We start from the raw sequence: 9,497 nt of genomic DNA on the forward strand, positions 1-9,497 counted from the left end.
TGAACGTGTTCTAAAATAATAGAAGTGTGCCCGTAAATAGTGCTAGGACGTTCAGAGAGCACTCTGTTGAGAGGGGAACAACTCCACAGCCAGTAGGCCAACACATATGTGTAGTGGTTTACGTATTCATATAGCTGAGAACGGGTTTATCCACAACGCTAATCACGCGAAACCATGAAGTAAGAACCAAGGCAAAAAAGACAACCCAAAATTCGGCAAATAATACAACTTTTGTAGTATCCCTGCCTGGCTAATACGGAAGTAATACGGAACTAATACGGAACTTTACCTGATGTATATACAGTGTATCTCCGTATGTAAGCGTACGGCGTCTGTTGCATAAAAGCTGCTGCGCATTGCTGATTTCATTAGATTTTATAGCAACGACAAAACCGAGAAGAAGAAGTATTCAACCTCCAGGTGTGCACCGGAGAGAAAATCCTATTTATTTGCTGCTTCTTCTTTTACTAATAATTATGTCCCAGGTGTGTACCTGAGAGAAGAAGAATAAAAGCTAACTCTTGTTGATTGCACTGCGCCTACCACTCGGCTACCTGTTACATTGCTGGCAGCGGTGTATTTTTAAATAAAACAACGTGATTCGACCCCAGACCCCCATGGCTCAACCCGTTGCAGATCCGTGTGACGAATCAAGATGAGAATCATGTTTCTTGCCTTCCTGGGCCTGGCCCTGCTTATTAGCCTGCAGCACAGTCAGGGTGCTAGCGTGGATCACCTTACCATGTCAGTGAGCTCTACAGGCAGAAAGTATTGATCACCATCTGGCGCTGCATCCACGCCCGCACCAACCCTGTGCTCGCCCAGCTCCTGACCCCGGCACAAGGCACCCATACCCGCCATCTAGGCCCCGGTGTAATATGCCCGAAACTTTGCCGAAAATGCTTCTGGGAAATTCTCGTAAACCTTGCCGAAAATGCTCCCAAACCGTGCCGAAAATGCTCGGAAAATGCTCACTTTTTTTGTCATCCTCAGCACATGCCGTCAAAACCAGGGAGTCAGAAAATACTCAGAGACTTGCTCGACTCTGCCATGGTAAACAATTCATAAACTACTCAACAAGAAGCTAACCCACGGAATGCGGAAGTGACGTTCTTGTTTGGGAAGTTTTTCTTCTCTCAATTTTGATACACACACCACGGCCAAGTGTTCCGTTTCCCCCAAGATGCTGCATCACGAGCCCAAAGTGCTGGGTTCGCGGATTGTGCCGAAAATGCTCCAAAAACTGCCGCCATATTACACGGGGGCCTACCGCCATCAGCAGTCAAATGGCCTACTAAGCCAGGCAAACCGTAGCCGCCGCGGTCAGCGGAGATTTTCTGTTGCTGGTGCTCTGCTGTGGAACGCTCTTCCTGGTGAGGTCCGCACAATTACCCGGCTACCTGAGTTTAAGCATGCATGTGTACCATTCGCCTGTAGGGAGTAGTTCGAGTTGCTGCTGATCGCTCTGCTCTCCCTCCCCGTGCAGTTCAGTAATCCTCACGTAGTATCACAGATACATCGTATTCTCTCTCTCCCCCCGTTTACTCGCAGTTATTAGTATCCTATTCTCTTACTATGTGCTTCCATAGCTTTTACTATCTTCTTCCATAGTTGTAGCACTTCCAGATCCACGACCCAGCAGCGCGTATGGGCATCAGTGCTCAATAGCTCCAGTGACAACGGAGCACTTCGGCCCTCCTCCAAGCCATCGGTCACTGCGCAGCCACCTCTCCCACAGGAGCACCGCCAGCAAACTAACCAGCACCAACGACCCCAACAGCGACAACAACAACAACAACAACAACAACAACAACAACAACAACAACAACAACAACAGCGCCAGAAGCAGCAGCAGCAACAACAGCACCACCAACACCACCAACACCAGCAACACGACGAACAATGGACTACAGTTACCAGCCGCAAACTGAGAGGTTCTCTTGGCTCCCTGCGGAAAGTATACTTTGTTGGCAATATTGATGACAGTTGCGACGCAGACTCCATAACGTCCCACTGTGTCCAGAATGGCATCACACCCACAGCTTGCCGCACCTTTCCTTCTCGCAAGCATGTAGGCACAAAAGCTGCAAGGCTTACAGTCCGTGAAGACCAATGTGCAGCCATCGAGGCAGATGGGTTTTGGCCAGCGCCCATTCAGGTTCGGCCATGGGACTTCAGCGAGGCAAATAGGCCCACAGCCACCAACTAATCGACCGTGTTCCCACTCAATCCCCATGCACCAGTCTTCTTACCTCGCATCTATCGTGCCCAACCCTGCTCAACAGCAGCCACGACCTTGTTCCCACTCAACCCCCATGCACCAGTCTTCATACCTTGCACCTATCGTGCCCAACCCCGCTCAACAGCAGCCACGACCGTGTTCCCACTCAATCCCCATGCACCAGTTTTCATGCCTCGCACCTATCGTGCCCAACCCCACTCAACGTTTGTAAGAGAACAACCTCCACCTGATACCACACCAGTAAACGCATCCCCCCACAACAATAACAATAATTCTTGCATTCGGATATGTACCCTGAACTGTCGTAGTATGAAACATAAACTGGCTGATATTACAGACCTCCTTGACCACCATAAAGTAGACATTTTGTGTATAACTGAAACGTGGCTAAATTCGTGTATCCCAGACGAGATCATTAAGATACCGGGTTACGACCTGTTCCGTCGTGACCGGTCCCAGTGCAGCACTACATGGAGCGACTTGGGTGGTGGTGGGGTAGCAGTCTTCTCTTCGTCCGCCCTTTGTGCTATGCGCCGCCGGGATCTAGAGTGCAACAATTCAGAGATGATATCTGTCGAAACAGGAGCTACAATCATTTCCTGTATGTACCGTCCTCCAAGACACGATAGTCTTGCATTCTGCAACTCATTCAGTCCTCTTCACCCCCTCGTTGACAACCGTCCAGTAATTGTCGTGGGAGACTTTAACTCCAAGAACAATGAGTGGAACAACGCAGACCCTACGAACACTGCAGGTAGACACATCCAGTCCGCCTTTGACGACTATGGCTTCACTATGGTCTCCAAGAACCATGGAACGAGGCCAACTAAAGATTCTAATCCGTCCCTAGACCTGATTTTAACTAATATGCCCCATCTTGTCACTTCATGTTACACATCCATGCCCATTGCAGACCACTGTCCTCTATTTTGCGCATATTCTCCACCAGAGAAACGCCACTCTAGAAGTACTGTCAACGCAGCTGCAGTCTCCAGAAAGGTTGACATGCACCTCCTCAGGCAGAAACTGAGCACACTACCATTGACCGAATGCATGCAGGGCACCAACGTGCACATCAGTTTCAGATGCATGGCCTACTCTGCACTGTTGGACCAGGCAATTCAGGCAGCAACGACCATCACACGCCGGAAAAACACCCAGTCGAACCAACCATGGTTCACAAAAAAACTTAAGACGCAACGTCAGCGAACTAACCGCCTCTATGTGCTCCACCGAAAGGAGCCACTCAACGATTCCTTACGAGCTGCATACAAACTCTCGCGCAACCTGTACCACCGGTCATTAAGAGCCGCCAAGGACACATACTTGTCAACGCTCGGATACACAATGCTTGGCAAGGAAAGAAAGGGTGGCTATGCGTGGTGGAAACGTGCCAAAGCAATATGCAATATTGACCAAACAAATAAAAAGGCAATTCCAGACCTGCAGAACGGCAATGAAATTCACAAAACAGATCAAGCGAAGGCCGAAACGCTGTGTACCTTCTTTGCCCGCCAATGCACCACTCAGTCAACGCCGCCGAATACTGTAGCAACTAGTATAACAATCAATGAAGCCGACGTCGATGGAAACAAATTTGGATTCGGAAACATACGCCCTGTTGAAGTCTTCGATGCAGCAAAGAGGCTGCAACAACATAAACCATCATCAGACATCAACCTGACAAACCGTATACTAAAGCAATTCGCAGATATCCTTTCCCAATCACTATCAGTATTGTTCAACTACAGCCTTGATGATGGTGTGTTCCCGTCCTCCTGGAAATCATCCACTGTAATACCGGTGTACAAGAATAGAGGTTGCGCCAAAGAGCCTACCAATTACAGACCTATATCCCTTCTCCCATGCATAGCGAAACTAATGGAAAAGATTCTCTCGGAACGTCCACTTCGATACTTGATGACCCAGGGTGTAATTTGTAAAGGTCAATTCGCATATGTACGCAACAAGTCTGTAACGGACCAACTTATCTTGCTAACCCAATCAATGGCTGTAAATATTGATAATGGCACTAATTTTGACCTGATATCTCTAGATTTCAGGAAAGCTTTCGACCGGGTCGACCACTCTATACTCCTAAAGAAATTCGGTAAGATTGCTACAGCTTCGTCAGTAAAATGGCTGAAGAGCTTCTTAGGGGATCGACAAATTGAAGTGAAGGTACATAGCACTAAATCGAAGAAGCTGAGCATCAACTGCGGAGTGCCTCAAGGTTCCCACCTTTCACCACTCCTATTCCTACTCTATATAAATGACCTGCCCAACGCTATGCAACATTGCACGCAATATCTATTTGCAGATGATGTCACCCTCCTACTGGCTTACAAACCTGAAGACACCCTCGCCAGTAGAGCGAACATGCAGTCTGATCTCGATGCATGTCAAACATGGGGCAGGAACAATGGAGGTGAATTCTCAGCAAGCAAGACATCCGTGCTGTGCCATAGAGCTATCAATGATACACCTACTGCAGGAATCCAATACCAAATGTACAATGAGCCATTAACGGTGGTTTCTGAACTGCAACATCTTGGCATCACCTTGACCGACAACCTGGATTTCCGCAAACATGTCGCCTCAATAACTTCGAAGTTCAGATATCGAGTGCACCTACTGTCAATTATGTCCCAGCAACTTACGCCTTCGGCAATGATCATACTGTACAAAGGGTTCGTAAGACCTGTGATCGAATATAGCTGTACGGTGTGGTCGTTTGGATCTAATAAGAAACCCATGACCACTCTTGATCAATTACAGGCAAGGTTTGCTAGAGCTCTACTGAAAAGAAAAAAATTGCATTTGATTACACTTCTTCCAAATCTGTCTTAAATTCTAAATGCTCCCTAGAGTCACTAGCCTATCGTCGTCAAATCATCAGTCTCACTACTTTTCACAGATATGTTTTCCATCATCGTGATTACCTTGCTGATTTCCATTTCAAGATTACGAATAGTGAGCGACGACCAAATAAAATCATTCTTCCCTAATTTAAATCATTGTCTAAGTCTCTCTTCATGTTCCGAACTGCTATTCTATGGAACTGTTTACCCCCCCAGTCTAACATCGGAAGCCTCGCTCTATAAGTTCAAAGCTGCCCTCAGGAAATTTACAGCTGACTATGCTTATGCAATCAACGGAATTCCGCCACCTTGCAGTTGATTTTCCCCATTTCTCTCCTCATCAATCCCTACTTCTCTTTGTACATACATCTACATCTACTGTTCTTTCAATCAAATGAACCCCTCGATAGGCACGTTGCCTTTGGGTCATTTCACAATAATAATAATAATAATAATAATTTGTAAGAAAGGTTTGCTCCCCACACCGGAGCTCGCGCTATTCCGCCGACTTTACTTGACACTTGACTGACTCACGACTGCCATCCAGAGCACACGAGAAGTCCATCGAACCTTCGACTCGGCAAACCTGCAAGAAAGCACCACTCCCTGCTCAATACACAGTGTTTCGGGGAATTCACCCCTCATCAGTTGAGCTTGAGTAGGCTGAGGAAGATTGTGCCTGAAGAGCACCACTTATATAGTGCACTCCAGGCACAAACATCACCAGGGATACAAACTTACAGAGACGCTCCGCTTCCAGCGCGATAAACACCTCGTGAACACCAGATAGCAGCGTGAGTCAGTGTCGCTCCTGGACGGTGAGACAGACGTCGAGGACCCTCGGTCATTCGCAACGCTGTCACCTCCAAACCAACTAGTCGCAAGCCCGCGCTGGGCACAACAGTACGAAGTAGTGGTTGCGACTTCGGCGATGATTTGTAAGAAAGGTTTGCTCCCCACACCGGAGCTCGCGCTATTCCGCCGACTTTACTTGACACTTGACTGACTCACGACTGCCATCCAGAGCACACGAGAAGTCCATCGAACCTTCGACTCGGCAAACCTGCAAGAAAGCACCACTCCCTGCTCAATACACAGTGTTTCGGGGAATTCACCCCTCATCAGTTGAGCTTGAGTAGGCTGAGGAAGATTGTGCCTGAAGAGCACCACTTATATAGTGCACTCCAGGCACAAACATCACCAGGGATACAAACTTACAGAGACGCTCCGCTTCCAGCGCGATAAACACCTCGTGAACACCAGATAGCAGCGTGAGTCAGTGTCGCTCCTGGACGGCGGAATAGCGCGAGCTCCGGTGTGGGGAGCAAACCTTTCTTACAAATCATCGCCGAAGTCGCAACCACTACTTAATAATAATAATAATAATAATAGCCACTTCTAGGCTAAGCCTTCACCGTCATTTTATTGGGTCGTCATCCCGTTTGAATGTGCGAAGTGAAATAAAAACCAACCAACCAACCAAGTTACCACAACATGTTCCAGATGTTGGTCATTTGATGCTACATGAGGCAGGTTGTCTCCGGTCAAACATCTCTAGCTTAAGATTTGTGTGTAGCTCTCCACCCCTAGGCCTGAAAGTTATCCAACGGGCCTTTTGTTTCCATCAATTATTTTTCCGAGGTGGGAGGGGGGGGGGGCAGACTTTTTTCAAGAGCCTCTTCGTTGGTATTGTACGGTTAGGAGACCACACCGAGAGCGAAAACCCTGAATTACATGATATAATGGTGCAGGATGAGAAAGAATACTTCTTTTCTCACTCACATGCTTCTGCCACACACACACACACACACACACACACACACACACACACACACACACACACACACACACACACACACACACACACGCACCTCAGACCTCAGATCTCAGACTTGCCCATCGCGGAAGCGATGATAGCGAACAGCTATGTTAGACATAGCAACTTGTGCTGGGATTACACCATTCAACAGCTTGCAAGGCTGATGAACACACACACACACACACACACACACACACACACACACACACACACACACACACCCCACCAGCTAACAAACAACTGCAGGGACAGCCACAGCAAGAAAACAAAGAATAGAACATGAAGTGATATTTGACCTGCTTGAGTGACTTGAGTGATATAAGTTGTGACACTCCTGCAGCACACATTTCATTAGTCTACTGTAACTCGATCAAGCTGAGGTGATGAGGGATGAGGGATGGTAGTAGTAGTAGTAGTAGTAGTAGTAGAATTTATTATTTTACTAGGGAACTCCCAACAGGCGTTGCCTTTTTACTGGGAACCCTAGGAATGACTTGGTGCTTGTGACAAATGCAGAAAGGGGCTTAGCTTGACGACATCCAGGTGGAAGCATGTTCCATCTGTCTGCTGCCAAAAATGAAATAGCATTCAGGCCGTAACGAGACGTAGCTCTGGGTAGGTTCAGAGCGGCTGAAGCTTGACCGTGGGTAGCAGCATTTGTGCGGCATGATGCAGAGCGGGGGGTAAATATCGTGCTTAAAAGAGGACTGGTGCAACGAGATAGACACCTAAAAACAAACACAAACAGCTTCAAGTTTACACGGCGAGAGAAAGTATACAGGTTATATTTGGTGAGAATGAAATCGATAGAAGTATACTGATCATGGCCAAACACTCGCCTTAGGCACCTATTGCTGGTTGACTCAAGTTTGTCTCTGAGTTTAGCAGACAAGCAGTGAAGATGGATCCCAAAAACATTAGAAAGGTTAAGATGCACGTTATTTCTGACGTGACGCGAAAGTTCAGCTCGCGTTATTTGGCTCGCACGTCGAAAATCAACGCGAGTGACCTGCTGCTCACGTCGAAATTTGGAGTTTTACGCCAAATTTGACGTGAAATTGCGCGTCACGTCGGAAATAACGTGCATCTCTCTATTGTGTAGTGTGTCCCTCCAGGAAATCGCGATTCCACGGATGCAACAAATTTCGCGATTTTGGCCCAATCCCGCGATTTTCTGAAAAATCCGCGATTTCCCGCGTTTTTTGTTGTTTTCTGCACTTCTTTTTACATTTTGATGCACTTTTCACGCAGCATACACTGCTTTCCGGTACCCTGTACGTACATGTACATACCGCATGTAGGTTATTTGCACAGCACACAAATAGCGATTCTAAGGATGCAACAAATTTCGTGATTTGGCCCAAATCTGGAATTTTCTGCCAATAATTCCGCGAGCTCCTGGCAAGTTCCGCACTTTTCGCCGCATTTTTTTGTTGTTTTCTGCCGCAATTGATTGCGTCCGTTTTCGAGAATTTGTCCGCAAATTCCCACAGGGATAGTGTATTGAGCAGGAGTGGTGGTTTTTGCCGGTTTACCGATTGCAAGGTTCGACATGCTTCTCGTGTGCTTCGGACGGCAGTCCTCAGTAAGTCAAGTGTCGGCAGCGCGAGTTCCAACCTGAGGAGCAGCCATCTTTTTTTTCGGATATTACCGGTATACCGCCGACGTCGCAATATCCTAGTTTCGCAGGTATGGCCGAGCAGTTTAGGAAGCCTAGCGTATGAGCTGCAAAGCGCATGGCATGGTTTTCTGTGATAGCCGCCTTCCATTAATGCATTGCGCTGCTGTATTCCGTCCAGAGATCGAGATGCATGGATGTATCGAAGCTGTGGCGAGTTTTAATGGACTCGTCGACGTATCCATACTTGAGTCTTCAATAAACATAATTATATGTACGACTCGTACCCGTATTGCATTAGTATAGTGTTCCTTCTTCGAGAGCAGGTCACGACTGATTTTCGTTCCTTCGTGTGCTAGCGGACCCCTGCGTGGTTTGCGTTTTGATGAGCCAGCGATTGCGGTTCGGTCGATCGGGTCGAGGTGTGAAGATCTACGGACGTCTGTTCGAGCCGAATCTGCCGGCGCACTGACTGCTGTTCGCGCAGTCTAGAATCTTCTGAGTAGATCTACGTCTAGTGCTACTAGTTTGAGTGTCCGTAGGCTAGGCTGCATCTAATGCTAGCAGACGAGCAATTACTTCCCAACCAGGTGATTGTCGTTGTCTGGTGGAATTCTCTAGCTCTGTACAGAAGTCACCGTGCCACGTGCTAACTACGTGTCAGTAGCTGATTGGCCCATTTCAAAGTTCACACCAGACCGCGATGTCCTTCGCCATGCATTAGCGAGTGCTTTACACGATGAAGCGGTTGTATTGTTACTGGTACAGTGGTAGACCACGCGGCTAGCACTGCTAGACTGCAACGGGCAAGGGCCGTTGGACGGCTTCCGAGAATCGTATGGTGTGAGGTCAAAGTTCACGCTCGAAGAATGCTAGCAGCTGCATCCGCTCGCCAGCGAGGCCGGGTTGAATCAACTAACTAATATTACTTTTTCCTTGTAGATCAAGAACATGCTT

Source organism: Sycon ciliatum, chromosome 1 (assembly GCF_964019385.1).
Source record: "Sycon ciliatum chromosome 1, ocSycCili1.1, whole genome shotgun sequence".
Lineage (NCBI taxonomy): Eukaryota > Metazoa > Porifera > Calcarea > Leucosolenida > Sycettidae > Sycon > Sycon ciliatum.